This window comes from Myxocyprinus asiaticus, chromosome 41 (assembly GCF_019703515.2).
Source record: "Myxocyprinus asiaticus isolate MX2 ecotype Aquarium Trade chromosome 41, UBuf_Myxa_2, whole genome shotgun sequence".
Taxonomy (NCBI): Eukaryota; Metazoa; Chordata; class Actinopteri; order Cypriniformes; family Catostomidae; genus Myxocyprinus; species Myxocyprinus asiaticus.
In genome coordinates, this window is record NC_059384.1 from 34555021 (window position 1) to 34570655 (window position 15635).

General features: G+C 45.0%; 1 long non-coding RNA gene across 1 annotated transcript in view; it reads right to left on the reverse strand.

Moving 5' to 3' along the window:
- Positions 1 to 7716: 7716 nt before the first annotated feature.
- LOC127431878 (uncharacterized) overlaps positions 7717 to 15635 on the reverse strand; it is a 28861-nt gene continuing 20942 nt past the window's right edge. The window contains exon 6 of the long non-coding RNA XR_007895664.1: positions 7717 to 7793. This is a non-coding gene — a long non-coding RNA (uncharacterized LOC127431878). The remainder of the gene's footprint in view (positions 7794 to 15635) is intronic.

Sequence of the window (15635 nt, forward strand, 5' to 3'; positions counted from 1 at the left end):
GTCTCTTCTCAGTGTCATTGCTAGACTGCATATTGCTAGAGTCTACATACAGTTTATGCAGTTTCCACTGGCACTTTCAATAAGCAGAGTATAAATTGGTGTTTTGATTTTTATGGTACACAATTCCTATTGACCTATAAATAAACTAAACTATTGTGTAATATATAATTAATATAATACAGAAAGTACCAGTTTTAAACACCAGTTTAATATATATATATATATATATATATATATATATATATATATATATATATATATATATATATATATACATAATTATTATTATTATTATTATTATTTTGTATTATTATTACAAGAAAATATATCAAACAAATCATGTTTTTAAATTATATTCAGATCAGGCATGTCCAAAATTTTGGTAACAGGGTTGCAAAAATTTAAATGATTATATTATATTATATTATATAAAATAAACCGATATAACAGCTCATATCATATTTAGTTTGACCTCATTAAAGGGGCAATCAACATTTCCTGCAGGGTAACCACCTCCTTTCACTGACTATTTGTTGAAAAATAACAATAACAAAAAATTATTTCAGTCCATTAAATGAAATTATGTTTTAATTTGTAGTTTATGTGCTCAATGTTCTGAGCAGAAGAGGTCATTGTGCAGTCGTATATGTCTCAAAACAAAGAATTTCTGTGTGGTGAAACATTTATGCTTTTATGAAACATTTGCAGTTTATGGTATGCCTGACATTGGAATTTGCATGCCACTCCCCCGGACATACGGGTATAAAAGGAGCTGGCTCGCAACCACTCATTCAGATTTTTTCTTCGGAGCCTAGCGGTTGTACTATCAGGGAGCTGAATACTACTGCTGTTCCATTCACCTCTCAAGTAGCGTATGCTGTTAGATATACGGCGCATTTTCAGTGGCTTTCTCTCCTTCTGATTTCGCCCCTGGGCACTACGACAGCGCTAAAAGGGTGTATATTCCTGCTAAAGAGTATATTTTCTCTATTAGAGCACACACATTGACGTTGAACGTCTTTTTAAAGATGTGTCTTTATAAACATGCCTTTCCGTCTTTGTGTGATTCCTGGATGCGGTCGCTATCTCTCCGCTTCCGACGGCCACGGGCGCTGCCTCACGTGTCTGGGCAGCGATCACACTGAAGCAGTGTTCGTGGATGGTTCATGTTCTCATTGCGAGTATATGACCATGGCAACGTTGCGGTCGCGGCTTTCCTTTTTCCAGGGGAAAGCCACTCTAGCTGCCCCCCGTGCCTCGCCTTTTACCTCCGGGTACGAGGCCAGCCCGGCTGGCGCTGGAGGCGATTTAGGGGCTTCAATGGGCGTGGCTCTGCTGGGTAAATCCCCGCGGACCTCCCATTCCCCAGCACGCTCGTTTGCCCCCGGCGAGTTCCGAGAGGAGACCAGCTCGCCCTAGGGCCAGCTTAGTGTCCCTTTCGGAGCTCCGGAGCGGGATGAGTGCTCGATCACTGCATCGGAGAGCGTACTGGCAATGTCAGACACTGAGGACTCGACTAGGCTGCCACCTTCGGGTTGGCCCACCCAGTCTGAGGCTGACGGTGAGATGACCGCCATGCTTGCCCGGGCTGCCGCGTGTGTTGGGTTGGAGTGGAACTTTCCACCCTCCCCTGAGCCCTCACAGCTAGATGATTGGTTCCTGGGTTTGGGACGCCGCTCAAAGCCATGCCACCCCCCTTCCCTTTCTTCCCGGAAGTGCACGACGAGCTGACGAGGTCGTGGAGGGCACCTTTTTCTGCCCGATACCGACCTCCCAGCTCGTCCGCTCTCACTACCCTCGATGGCAGGGTGGCCCATGGGTATACGGAGGTCCCTCAGGTGGAGAGGGCGGTTGCGGTACACCTGTGCCCGCAAAGCGCAGCCACCTGGTGGGATCGCCCGGCGCTCCCTTCCAAGGCCTGTAGGATGACGTCATCTCTGATGGCCAAAGCCTACAGCGCCGCTGGTCAGGCCGCCTCTGCCCTGCATGCCATGGCCCTCCTGCAAGTACACCAGGCCAAGGCACTAAAGGAACTGCACATTGGTAGTCCTGATCCTGATGTGATGCAGGAGCTGCGCACGGCGACCGACCTCGCACTCCGGGCGACGAAGGTCACGGCGCAAGCACTCAGGCGGTGATGTCCACCCTCGTGGTCCAGGAATGCCACCTGTAGCTGAATCTGGTCGAGATGAGGGATGAGGAATCGGCCTATTCAGCGACACCATCGAGGACTTCGCCCAGCTGGTGAGGAAGCAGACGGAGGCTATACAACACATCTTGCCTTGGCACGGCTCAAGATCCCGTATCCCGTCTGCTTGCCGAGGGCATCCTCCTGTAGCGGCGAAAGCCCGAGTGGCTCCGCCTCAGCTCGAGCCCAGTGTAGAGCCCCCCGCAGGAAGCTGACGCCCCCTGCCTCACGGGCCGGCACGAGGACCCAGAAGGCTCCTAAGTGCCCCTGAGATGGATGATCCAGGGATCGAGATGTCTGCTGCAAACCCAGAGCTGGTATCCAGACTACTCCATCCCCTGGTGGAGGGCCGGGAGGTAAATCCTTGGTTTCCTTTTCTTTTATGTTTGCCCCGAATGGGCTGCGGTACCCACATTCTCAAAAGAGCAGTTTCCTCACTCCCTGGGTCACATAGCCAGTGTTTACGACTGCCGTTATCACGGCAACCGGGCACTGAGCACCTGCAACTTAGACGGCGTGAAGGCGGGGGGCGTCTGGTCGCACCACACTCACACCCAAGGGCAGGTGGTTGTGATGGACTATGAGGACGGTCAAAAAGTCCCTCCTCCCCCGTCGCCGATGCCAGGTACATGGAGCAAGGTAAGTGCTTCGAGGGTCCCCTCAGTGCAGCCACAAGTTCGAGACGAAGCGAGGCTCCTCTACGTGGCATCCCCTGCTCCCTCCCGCCGCGAGGCCCCACCCACAGGTATGTTAAATGCAATCGTCCCCTTAGTGCCCCTCGCCCAGAGCTTGGACGCGTGGCTAGCGCTTTCCAACCCATCGCGGTGGTTGGCCAGGACCATCCGACTTGGCTACACGATTCAGTTTGCCAGGTGCCCGCCCCAGTTCAGCGGCATCCACTTTACTTCGGTGAGGGGCGAGAATGCCACCACCTTGCGTGCAGAGATCGCGACCCTTCTGCGCAAGGGCGCGATAGAGCCTGTCCCTCCAGCTGAGATGAAGAAAGGATTTTACAGCCCTGCATCGTACCAAAGAAAGGCGGTGGGTTGCGGCCAATCTTGGACCTGTGAGTTCTGAACCAGGCCTTGCACAGACTCCCATTCAAGATGCTCATGCCAAAGCACATTTTGGCGTGTGTCCGGCATCAAGATTGGTTCGCGGTGGTAGACCTGAAGGACACATACTTTCATATCTCGGTTCTACCTTGACACAGACCATTCCTACGGTTTGCTTTCGACGGCCAGGCATATCAGTACAAGGTCCTCCCTTTCGGCTTGTCCCTGTCACCTCGCATCTTCACAGAAGATGTAGAGGCAACTCTTGCCCCGTTAAGGGAAGTGGGTGTCCGTATACTCAACTACCTTGACGACTGGCTGATTCTAGCTCACTGTTGAGAGTTGCTGTGCGCACACAGGGACCTCATGCTCAGGCACCTCAGCTGGCTAGGGCTTCGGGTCAACTGGGAAAAGAGCAAACTCTCCCCAGTTCAGAGCATCTCTTTTCTTGGCATGGAGTAAGACTCAGTCTCGATGATAGCGTGCCTCATGAGCACGCGCGGTCAGTGCTGGACTGCCTGAAGTCATTCAAGCAGAGAACAGCGGTTCCACTGAAACACTTTCAGAGGCTCCTGGGGCATATGGCATCCTCGGCGCCGGTCACGCCACTAGGGTTGATGCATATGAGACTGCTTCAGCACTGGCTTCAGACTCGAGTCCCGAGATGGGCATGGCGCTGCGGCACACATCGCATGGCCATCACACCGATCTGCCACCACTTGTTCAGCCCTTGGACAGACCTTACATTTCTATGGGAAGGAGTTCCCCTACAGCAAGTGTCCAGGCACGTCGTCATTACGACAGACGCCTCCAAGCGAGGCTGGGGCACCGTGTGCAATGGGCATGCAGCCACTGGCTCCTGGACAGGACCGCAACTGTTTTGGCACATCAACTGCCTCGAGTTGCTGGCAGTATTGCAGCCCTGCGGAGGCTTTTGCCGTTGATCCGGGGCAAGCATGTGTTGGTCCGGACGGACAACACAGCGACAGTAGCATATATAAATTGCCAAGGCGGCTTATGCGCATGTTGCAACTCGCCCGCCGTCTCCTCCTATGGAGTCAGCGGTGACTGAGGTCGTTGCGGGCCACTCACATCCCGGGCAACCTCATCGCCACAGCGGACGAGCTGTCGTGGCAGGTAACGCTCAGGGGAGAGTGGAGACTCCACCCCCAGGTGGTCCAGCTGATTTAGAGTCGGTTCGGCAAAGCACAAGTAGACCTATTTGCCTCCTGAGAAACCTCCCACTGCCCGCTCTGGTATTCTCCGATGGGGGCCCCCCTTGGCCCAGATGCGCTGGCACACAGCTGGCCCCGGGGGCTGCACAAGTATACGTTCCCCCCAGTGAGCCTACTTGCACAGAACCTGTGCAAGGTCAGGGAGGACGAGGGGCAGGTCACCCTCGTGGCCCCATATTGGCCCACCCAGACTTGGTTCTCAGATCTTACACTCCTCGCGACAGTCCCTCCCTGGTGAATTCCCCTGAGGAAGGACCTTCTTTCTCAGGGACAGGGCCCAGACCTCTGGAACCTCCATATCTGGCCCTTGGATGGGATGTGGAAGACCTAAGTGGTCTACCACCAGCAGTGGTAGACACGATCACTCAGGCCAGAGCTCCCTCCACGAGGCAGCTTTATACCCTGAAGTGGCATCGGTTCGCGAATTGAAGCTGAAGACCCTCAGAGATGCGCAGTCAGGTCAGTGATTTCCTTCCTGCAAGAGAGGCTGGAGGAACGGCTGTCCCCCTCCACCTTGAAGGTGTATGTGGCCACCATAACGGCACACCACGATACAGTTGACGGTAAGTCCTTAGGGAAGCACTACCTGATCATCAGGTTCCTGAGAGGCGCCCGGAGGCTGAATCCTCTTAGGCCATGCCTGTTCCCCTCATGGGATCTCTCCGTGGTCCTTCTGGGCCTTCGCGGAGCCCCCTTTGAGCCGCTAGGGTCAGTCGAGTTGAAAGCCCTCTCCTTAAAGATGGCCCTCCTGATTGCGCTCACCTCCATCAAGAGGGTCGGGGACCTGCAAGCATTCTCTGTCAGCGATACCTGCCTGGAGTTCAGTCCGGATGACTCTCATATAATCCTGAGACCCCGGCCGGGCTATGTGCCCAAGGTTCCCACAACCCACTTCAGGGATCAGGTTGTGAACCTGCAAGCGCTGCCCCAGGAGGAAGCAGATCCAGCCCTGTCGTTGCTGTGTCCGGTGTGTTCTTTGCGCATCTACTTGGATCGTACGTAGAGCTTTAGATGCTCTGAGCAGCTCTTTGTCTGCTTTGGCGGACAGCGGAAAGGGAACACTGTCTCCAAACAGAGGCTTGCCCACTGGATCGTGGATGCCATCGCTATGGCATACCAGGCCCAGGCCATGCCCGCCCCTTCGGGAATACGAGCACACTCCACAAGGAGTCTGGCATCCTTGTGGGCACTGGCCCATGGCACCTCTCTAGCAGACACCTGCAGGGCAGCGGGCTGGGCGACACCAATACCTTTGCGAGATTTTACAATCTCCGGGTTGAGCCGGTTTCGTCCCGTGTTCTGTCAGGTACGAACAGATAAGTTCGGGAATATGGACAGCTGGCCGGGTGTATCGCTTGCGTATAGTGCCTTTCCCCTCCAAAGAGGTGAAGATGTGCGCTTCTTTTCCCATGCGAGTTCACAAACCCATGAACCCTGGATGTCCTTCCTCCCTAGCCCTGTGGCTCGCGAATTCAGTGGAGGAATTCACAGCCGGAACCAGTACGTGTGCTAATATGCCCTCTCTGTCCCGGTTGCCGTGTTTGTAGAGCTCCTCCCCTTTCAGGCAGGACCTACCACTGCGCCTGTTCCATGTGCGGCTCTGAGCCCACATGACATGCTTGCCACATGTTACCTCCCCTCCGGGCAGGATGTGGTCTCCGCGGGGTCTTTTCCCCCTGAAAGAATAGGATAGGAAAAGAACACCTTCCCCGGTGCATATATTGAGCATTAAAATGGCCCCAGCCAAATAACTGAATACTCTGTGGAGAGAAAACATAGAGAGAAAAGTACATAGTATGGCGCGGCCTGCTTCCATACTAGATACGTCTCAAGTTGAGTTTATATCAGCGCATGAGTCTTCATTAAGTTATGTTTTTTACATTATGTTTGTGAGGTAATAGTTTTATCAGTTTTTTTTCCCATTTTGCAGATTACTAGATCTGTTCTTAAAACAATAATAATGTAGCCATGCTTTTTTATACATGAAAACGTATGGACGTTATTGATACTCATAATAATATAAGACTATTATTGTTGTCTTTTGATAAAAGTCATGCTCAGCAGCTCACCAACAGTAGGGAAATGATAGATTTTCTTTGTTCTTATAATGATTAAAACCTCAACTAAAGTCTCTTTGTAGGTCTGTAGATATAAAAATTTTAAAGGATTAAAATGTACTTTTGATTGTTGATTCAGTGACTTACTCTTTTCGCACAAAACACTTATTTGTCACCACCTTCTGGTATCACCAGAAATGGTCACTGAATCTTTAAATGGATCTGAACGAATTTTGGTGAATGTTGTCAAAACACTCGAGCCACTTGGATACATTTAAATCCCACAATGCAAAAGTACAGAGTAAAAAATAAAAGGTCTTTTTTTTAGGTTACAAACTGGTAATTACAAGGATATTATGCTATAAATGTGGTTTATGAGGACATTTCTAGTGTCCCTATAATTCAAATCACTTAAAAAAACATACTAAACGATGTTTTATTGAAAATGTAAAAATGCAGGAAGTTTTTTGTGAGGGTTAGGTTTATGGGTAGGGTTAGGGTTAGGGGATAGAATCTATAGTTCATGCAGTATAAAAATAATTATGTCTATGGAGAGTCCTCATAATGATAGCTGCACCAACATGTGTGTGTGTGTGTGTGTTTTTTTCCCTTAGCCAGCAGACCAAATAAAAAAAAAAAATCCTTGTTGTGTTCTTTTAACCCTGTGTTACCCTTTCTGGCTATGGATCCGTCACTCTCGTGTCAACATTCAGCAGAAAGGGAAATAAAATGGTGCTCAAGAGTGACCACCCAGTTTTTAAAAGGCCTAGGTTCTGGAAGTATTTTGTCCTGTTCATTTCCTTCATTGGCATTTCAGAAAATTCTTCAATAAACATAAAACCAACATAAAAGACAAAGGTACAAGCTTTTATGATGTAATGAATAAACAACTCATCCGGTAATGCATTGCACACAAGGTAATCAAATCATTTTGGTTTCATGATTTTATGTGTGTGTAACACAGCCTCACAGGCAGAAGGGAAGGAGAACACAGGGAAACGAGATTTCCAGACTCGGTATGCATTTTAATTGGCCACCTCGGTGCTTTACAATTTCACAAACTCATCAGTCTCACAGGCACAGAGTTATTTAAACACATCAGCTTCACAGGCATATAGTTACTTAAACACTTCAGCTTCACAAACACAATAGATTAAACACAACAGCTTCTGTAGCACCGTGGCCTTCCTTGTGTCAGTCTCTCTCTCTCTGGGTTGCTGGTGGCGTGGCTGTTTATATGCCGCTCTCCCCATGCTTACTGGAATTAGAGACAGGTGTTAAACATAATCTAGCTCAGGTGCAAGCGCATTTACCGCTTTTTTTCTCTCCAGACGAACGCTTGACCACACCCCTGCTGCCAGAGTGTGTTATATAATGGAAAACACCACTACTGTCTTTTATGCTTTAATGCAACAGCATCCCATATACACCAACATTATGTAGTTAGCTAACCAGCTTCCTTCAGTTATCCTGCAAAAACTCATAACCCTCTGCTTGTCGCATCTCTGTTCCTATGGTAACAGCAACTTCTTACACCTGTTTTACACCACACGCCGAAACAGGAAAGAAGCAGTGCATATTTTTTTCACCATCCATGTTAACAAATGAGTGTATTTACATCGGAAACAGAAGCAGTGCGTAACCTGCACCAGAAATATTCTATACAGAGATACACTATATTGCCAAAAGTATTCGCTCACCCATCCAAATAATTGAATTCAGGTGTTCCAATCATTTCCATGGCCACAGGTGTATAAAATGAAGCACCTAGGCATGCAGACTGCTTCTAAAAACATTTGTGAAAGAATGGGCCGCTCTCAGGAGCTCAGTGAATTCCAGCGTGGTACTGTGATAGGATGCCACCTGTGCAACAAGTCCAGTCGTGAAATTTCCTCACTACTAAATATTCCACAGTCAACTGTCAGTGGTATTATAACAAAGTGGAAGCGATTGGGAATGACAGCAACTCAGCCACGAAGTGGTAGGCCACGTAAAATGACAGAGCGGGGTCAGCAGATGCTGAGGCGCATAGTGTGCAGAGGTCGCCAACTTTCTGCAGAGTCAATCGCTACAGACCTCCAAAGTTCATGTGGCCTTCAGATTAGCTCAAGAACAGTGCGTAGAGAGCTTCATGGAATGGGTTTCCATGGCCGAGCAGCTGCATCCAAGCCATACATCACCAAGTGCAATGCAAAGCGTCGGATGAAGTGGTGTAAAGCACGCCGCCACTGGACTCTAGAGCAGTGGAGACGCGTTCTCTGGAGTGACGAATCACGCTTCTCCATCTGGCAATCTGATGGATAAGTCTGGGTTTGGCGGTTGCCAGGAGAACGGTACTTGTCTGACTGCATTGTGCCAACTGTGAAGTTTGGTGGAGGGGGGATTATGGTGTGGGGTTGTTTTTCAGGAGCTGGGCTTGGCCCCTTAGTTCCAGTGAAAGGAACTCTGAATGCTTCAGCATACCAAGAGATTTTGGACAATTCCATGCTCCCAACTTTGTGGGAACAGTTTGGGGATGGCCCCTTCCTGTTCCAACATGACTGCGCACCAGTGCACAAAGCAAGGTCCATAAAGACATGGATGAGCGTGTTTGGTGTGGAAGAACTTGACTGGCCTGCACAGAGTCCTGACCTCAACCCGACAGAGCACCTTTGGGATGAATTAGAGCGAAGACTGCGAGCCAGGCCTTCTCGTCCAACATCAGTGTCTGACCTCACAAATGCGCTTCTGGAAGAATGGTCAAAAATTCCCATAAACACACTCCTAAACCTTGTGGAAAGCCTTCCCAGAAGAGTTGAAGCTGTTATAGCTGCAAAGGGTGGGCCGACGTCATATTAAACCCTATGGATTAAGAATGGGATGTCACTTAAGTTCATATGCGTCTAAAGGTAGATGAGCGAATACTTTTGGCAATATAGTGTCTATATTATATTATATCAGCATCACTGGGCTCACACAGCAGTCATAATAGTCATTACAATAATATAATTAAATATATGAATCATTACAAATTATTTAAGTCTAATTTAATTGTTGAATCCTAAAAGCCAAAGGAAAAAACAGACATATATCAATTTATATGTTTTTATTAGATAATATACAATATTGTACAAAATGTATCATATTTTAATACTAAACATTTTAATTCATCGATGCAATTTCTGCGAGCTGGAGACAGTAAATAAAAGAATCTCTGTACGCTTGTGTTAAAGGAATAATTCACCCAAAAATTACAATTCTCTCATTATTCACTTACCCCAATACCATCCCAGATGTGTATGACTGTCTTCAGCAGAACACAAATGAAGATTTTTAGAAGAAGAGAGCTCTGTCAGGTCCTTATAATATAAGTACACAGGTGCCAGCACTTTGACGGACCAGAAGGCATATTTAGGCAGCATAAAAGTAATCGACATGACTCCAGTCGATCAATGAATGTCTTCTGAAGCAAACTGATACATTTGTGTAAAAAATAAATCAATAATTAATATGTTAACTTTTAAAAAGCGCTTCCTGCCAGCAGCTGACGCGAAGTGTTACATAAGCGCGTTGCCAAATTCACACGAGAATTCGGAAGAGGCACTTATTTACAACAGAATAACGAACGGCATTTCAAACAGCATCGGAGCCCTGGACGGAAGTGCCAATTTAAAGTTAAAAATGTTTTAATTATCGACTTGTTTCATACATAAACCTATTGATTCGCTTCATTCATTGACCAACTGAAGTCACATGGATTAATTTTATGCTGCCTAAAAGTGACATTTGGACATCAAAGTGCTGGCACCCATGTACTTATATTATAAGGACCTGACAGACCTCACTTCTTCTAAAAATCTTCATTTGTGTTCTGCTGAAGAAAGACAGTCATACACATCTGGGATGGCATCAGGGTAAGTGAATAATGAGAGAATGTTCATTTTTGGGTCACTATTCCTTTAATGCTGTAAATGAGTCCTACCTGTTGCTTCATTCACTACTCTGACATCTCTTATTAAAAAAAAAGCCATTTTATTGTAGTAAACTCCACACAATTCATCTCAAAAGGATTGTTTAGTGTAAAACATGTTGAATATTAGTGGACAATTAAAGTGAAAGTGCATTATTGATGGACATCATGAAGATGAATCGACCAAAAAAAGTAGATATTGCACAGATTAAGCATATATTTGTAGTCTAGTGTGTTTTTATATTAATTACAGCTTTTAGGAAAAAATAAATAAATAACACAAAAACAAAATGTAATTATTTAATTATTTAGCTTAAGCAGACATTCGGTTATATAATTTAAAACTACGGTATACTACAAGTCATAGCCTTAAACAAACAAAATAAGACCTTTTATATATATTACATTGAGAGCAGGTCTAAAGGGTTAACAGCAATACCTATATATAGCCCAGTGTGTTACCAAATGTAATCAAATGCACGCGACAACACGTGTGACACATGTGGTCAGTAAATTCAGAATTTACCTCAGTCTTGTACTGAAAGACACTTGTATTAAAGTGTTCTGTTGGGGGGGGTGGCCTGGGTAGCTCAGCGAGTAAAGACACTGACTACCATTGGGGTGCATGGTGAGTTGTGCATGGATGCTGCAGAGAATATTGTGAAGCCTCCACACGTCGTACAGTAAGACAAAATACACGTTAAAAATACATTCTCTGAAAAACCTAAATATCTTATGCAGTTGTTTCTAAAACAAGATAAATCAAATTGATCTTGTTTTAAGGATTTTTAGATATTTTTACAGGAAAACAATACAAAAATTATTATCAAGAATATGATTTTTGCCCTAATATCAAAGGTTTTACTAGAAAAAAAAGAAATTATGATCCAACGTGAATTTTCTTGATAAAAATATGATCGTGCCTGGTAACGTGCATGTAAAATGGCTAGAAATAGCATGTTAGCTTAAAGTAAAGCTGCAATTTACACAAGGTTCATTTCTGTTTCTTCTGCTCCAAACTTACTTCAATCTTACTTCTCTGTCTGCTCGTATGAATGTAACACATCATAAGAAAGTGTTTCACCGCTGTTCAAATGCACTTTGGATCGCATCATTTATATGTATAAATGTTTTCCATCTGAAAGGACTAAATATTAAATGAAACAAATGACAATAAAATGCAAAGTAATCTCTTCAGTAATCAAAATACTTTTTGAATGTAACTGTATTCTAATTACCAATTATTTAAATTGTAACTGTAGTGGAATACCGTTACTTATATTTTGTATTTTAAATACGTATTCCCGTTACATGTATTCCGTTACTCCCCAACCCTGCTAATGCAACATCATCCCTAAATTAGCATTTGGTGCACTTAATATGGTAATAAGGATGCTTGCTTTAATAAGTGTCACTGTTAAACCATGGAAGAACTATGGTAAATTTTGACCAGAGTCAAGACCAAGTACAATAAAATGAAGAGATTTAAGAGATTAGTGAATTATGGACCAAGTTCCTCCTGTTATAATGATGTTCGATATCCAGTAAACTGGACATATTTTCCCAGATATTTCAAGAGATTAATTAAAGAGCACCTATTATGGTTTTTTAAACATGCCTAATTTTGTTTTAAAGGTCTCATACAATAGACTTACATGCACCCAAGGTCAAAAAACACTTTAATTTGCTCATAATTTAAATTGCAGCATTACCTTTTTTTCCCAGTGTCAAAAACGACTCGTTCAATGATCCGTTCTAAAGGATTCATTCTAAACTCCTCCTTTCATATATCCTACTCTGCTGTGATTGGTCAGATGTCCTGGTCTGTTGTGATTGGTCTACCACTTAGTGTAGTGTTTGAGGGCAGGTCAAAGCTGTTCGTGAGCAGTCAATGAAGACCAGAGGCGGGTTTTTTGTTACCAAATTACATAGGTTAGTACAGGAAGTAAGTCTGGAATTACTAACGACTTGTTTCAGGTGTTCAGAATCGGTTCTTTCTTTTGGGAGTCAATAACTCCATTTGTTGTGCACTTTGATTTTTGAAACTTTTTTACATTCACAAACAGCTATAGAACACACTACATGAAAGGTAATATTTGAAAAACCATAATAGGTGCTCTTTAAATTATTAAGCCTGATGAAAGGAAAGCAATGTAAATACAAATCCTTGTCAAATTCAAAAGGTTCAATAAAAACAGGGTGATTAAAATAACTCAAATATATCCAATGTAAACATGCAATGAAGATATTTAGTTAATTATTAAATAATTGCAATTATATAAAAATAATCAACTAACTTCAAGTGTGTGGATGTCCATAGGTTAACTACCACTAAAGACCATTTTTGACCCATGAAAAACCTTGGTTGTGCCATATTGTTTATGTTTCTTTTGAAACTGTCAATGCCAGATTAATTGGTGTACAGTAAGTGTGCACAAAAACTGATCATTGACGGGTTTGTTTAGGTCGTGTTTGGTTTTACGAATTTAAAAAGCTGATCCAGCGAGCACATGCCATTAGACTTTTTGCTTCTTGCAGGATAAACCTGAAGTTAATCAATGGCTTCAACAGTTCCAAAATGTTCTAGCCAATGAAGTCAAGTGATGGAGTGGTGGAGTCAATGTATGGTGCAAAAGTCTTAGACCAAATTGAAAATCTGGGATTCAAAATCTATTTTGAACCTGGAGGTAAACCTGGATTTTGAAGAAGAAGAAAAAAAAAATGAAAAAAGAAACTTAAAATATAGAAGATTTGACTATTTCTATAGGTCACTAATCAAATAAGCAAAGTCACCATGTTAACTCCTTTGTACAAAAGGTCAGGTTTTATTGCTTCCATTGAAGCACACAGAATGCTCTTTGTAGCATTCTCAAATCATGCTGGATAACATGATAATCAGGTTTTGCACAAACGTGTGCAATCTATGTCAGCCAAATACCAAATACTAAGAAATTCTGCAGTTCCTTTATTTATTTTTTCAATTCAACTTTCCACTTGCTGATAATATTATTTTTAACATCAAGACAAACTTTTGGTTGGTTGAAAAAATCTAGTCTGAAAGTTTACAGACAGACAGACAGACAGATAGATAGATAGATAGATAGATAGATAGATAGATAGATAGATAGATAGATGTGTTTTTCTACTTGGTTGCTAGGGTGAGCTCATTTGGTTGCTAGGAAGTTACCAGAGTGATACTCAAAAGGCTCCTTGCTAGCCTGAGTAAATGACCCAAGCCAGTTCCCTCCCCTCCCACCATACTCCTTCTGTGGCTCCTGAGGGACCACACGAGGGAGGCATGCAAGGGTCGGATGATGAGCTCAGAGATTTTGAGAAGCTTTGCATGACTCTTCATCTCCTCTCCGTCTTCGCATGTGGAGTACTCCCGTGATGATCTGCACCCAAATATTGCCATGCAGGGCACATTTGTTTATGTTTCATTTACACCGAAGACAGGGACGACATGTCCATAGTAGTGTCTGAAGGTGAGGCCTGTACTCAGTCGGTCTTTGAGCTCACCATTGTTTCTCTCCGAGGAGATGCAAACCATTTGTTAGTTTCAGAAGCTGAGCTGTTCCAGGTTCTCTCTTGCGGTCAAGAAGCTCCAATTAGAGTTCTCAAAGCATTCTTGACTTGACAATTAGTTTTATATGAGCCGGTGCGTCCTGCCAACCAGTGCCATTCTTTCCTGATGGCAGGTCAGATTGGCTCAGCCTTGCACACCATGGTGGCACTGCAGGCTTACCAGGCTTACCAGGCTGACCTGCTCAGGGACACTGATGCAAACAGCCCGGATCCCGAGTCGTTTATGCAGTTGCGCCGCATCACTGACATTGCGCTCTGGGCTTCTAAAATCCCCACCCATGCCATTGGTAGGTCGATGGGTAGCCTGGTGTATGCGGAGTGCATCTATAGCTTAATTTGACAGAGATATGCTACAAAGCTCTGTTGCTGGATGCCCCGGTGTCTCAACAGGGCCTGTTCAGTGATGTCATGAGTGCCTTCACAGAAATGTGTCGATGCAGTGCTCACAATGCTGAATGGCATTCACATCTTGAACTACCTCGATTACTGGTTGCTTTTAGCATAGTCAGGGGAACAAGCTTGCAAACACAGGTACCTGTACATTTGGAGCATTTCAGACTCAAAGTCAGAGTCAAAAAGCATACTGAAGCCCAATCGCCAGGTGTCATTAATAGGAATGAAACTCGGCTCAATTGCTATGTAAACACCCCTGACTGAGGATCGCACTCAATCTATTCTCCGGTGCTTGAGAACCTTCAAGCTGGGAAAGGCATTTCCACTGAAGCTTTTTCAACGGTCTCTGGGCATCATAGCAGCCATCAACCTACTGGGGCTACTACACATAAGACCTCTCCAATGCTCGCTCAAGAGGGTGACATTTCACTCAAGGCGACATGGTCACTTATGTCCTGTGGTATCACACTGCTGTCTGGCTGTATTAACCACTTGGAAAATGTCCACATTCTGTCAGACGGGCATGGCCTGTGCGACAGATGTCCTGCTTATGGCACCAGGACTGGTGTGCAAATGACCTGGCACATAAATCGTCTAGAGCTACTCGCAGTCTTTCTAGCTTTGAGAGCCTTCCGACCATCCATCCAGGGCTTTCACATCCTTATCCAATCCAACAACACGGTGGTTGTGGCATACATAAACCACCAGGGGGGAGTTCGGTCACGTCCAATGTTGAACTTGAAGTTCAACTTGTTGAACCAGCTCCTACTCTTGTGCGAGAGATATCTCCTGTCGATACGTGCAAAGTTTAAAATGTATTTCACTGCTATAGTGACCAGACATGATCCCCTGGGTTGTTCGTCAGAAGGCAGACATCGTTTGATTACTGATGCAAGGTGATCCAGCAGATGGAAAATAACATCAATAACCCAGATGATTTGTAGATTGTAGATTTGTTTTGTTATCAGAACAGATGGTCAGTTGTGGGCTTGTGAGGATAGTTTCCCACTTGGCACATCTTTGATTGGATGAAGATAGACTTCATCTTTGTCTCCCCCAGTAGGCAGAGAAAGTGGTGAGGTGTGTGGAGGATGATTTGGTTGTACCCCACAACAGGCTCAGTGGCTTTCAAAGCCCATTTTGCACAGTCCAGAGCCAGCAAGCAAGGCAGTT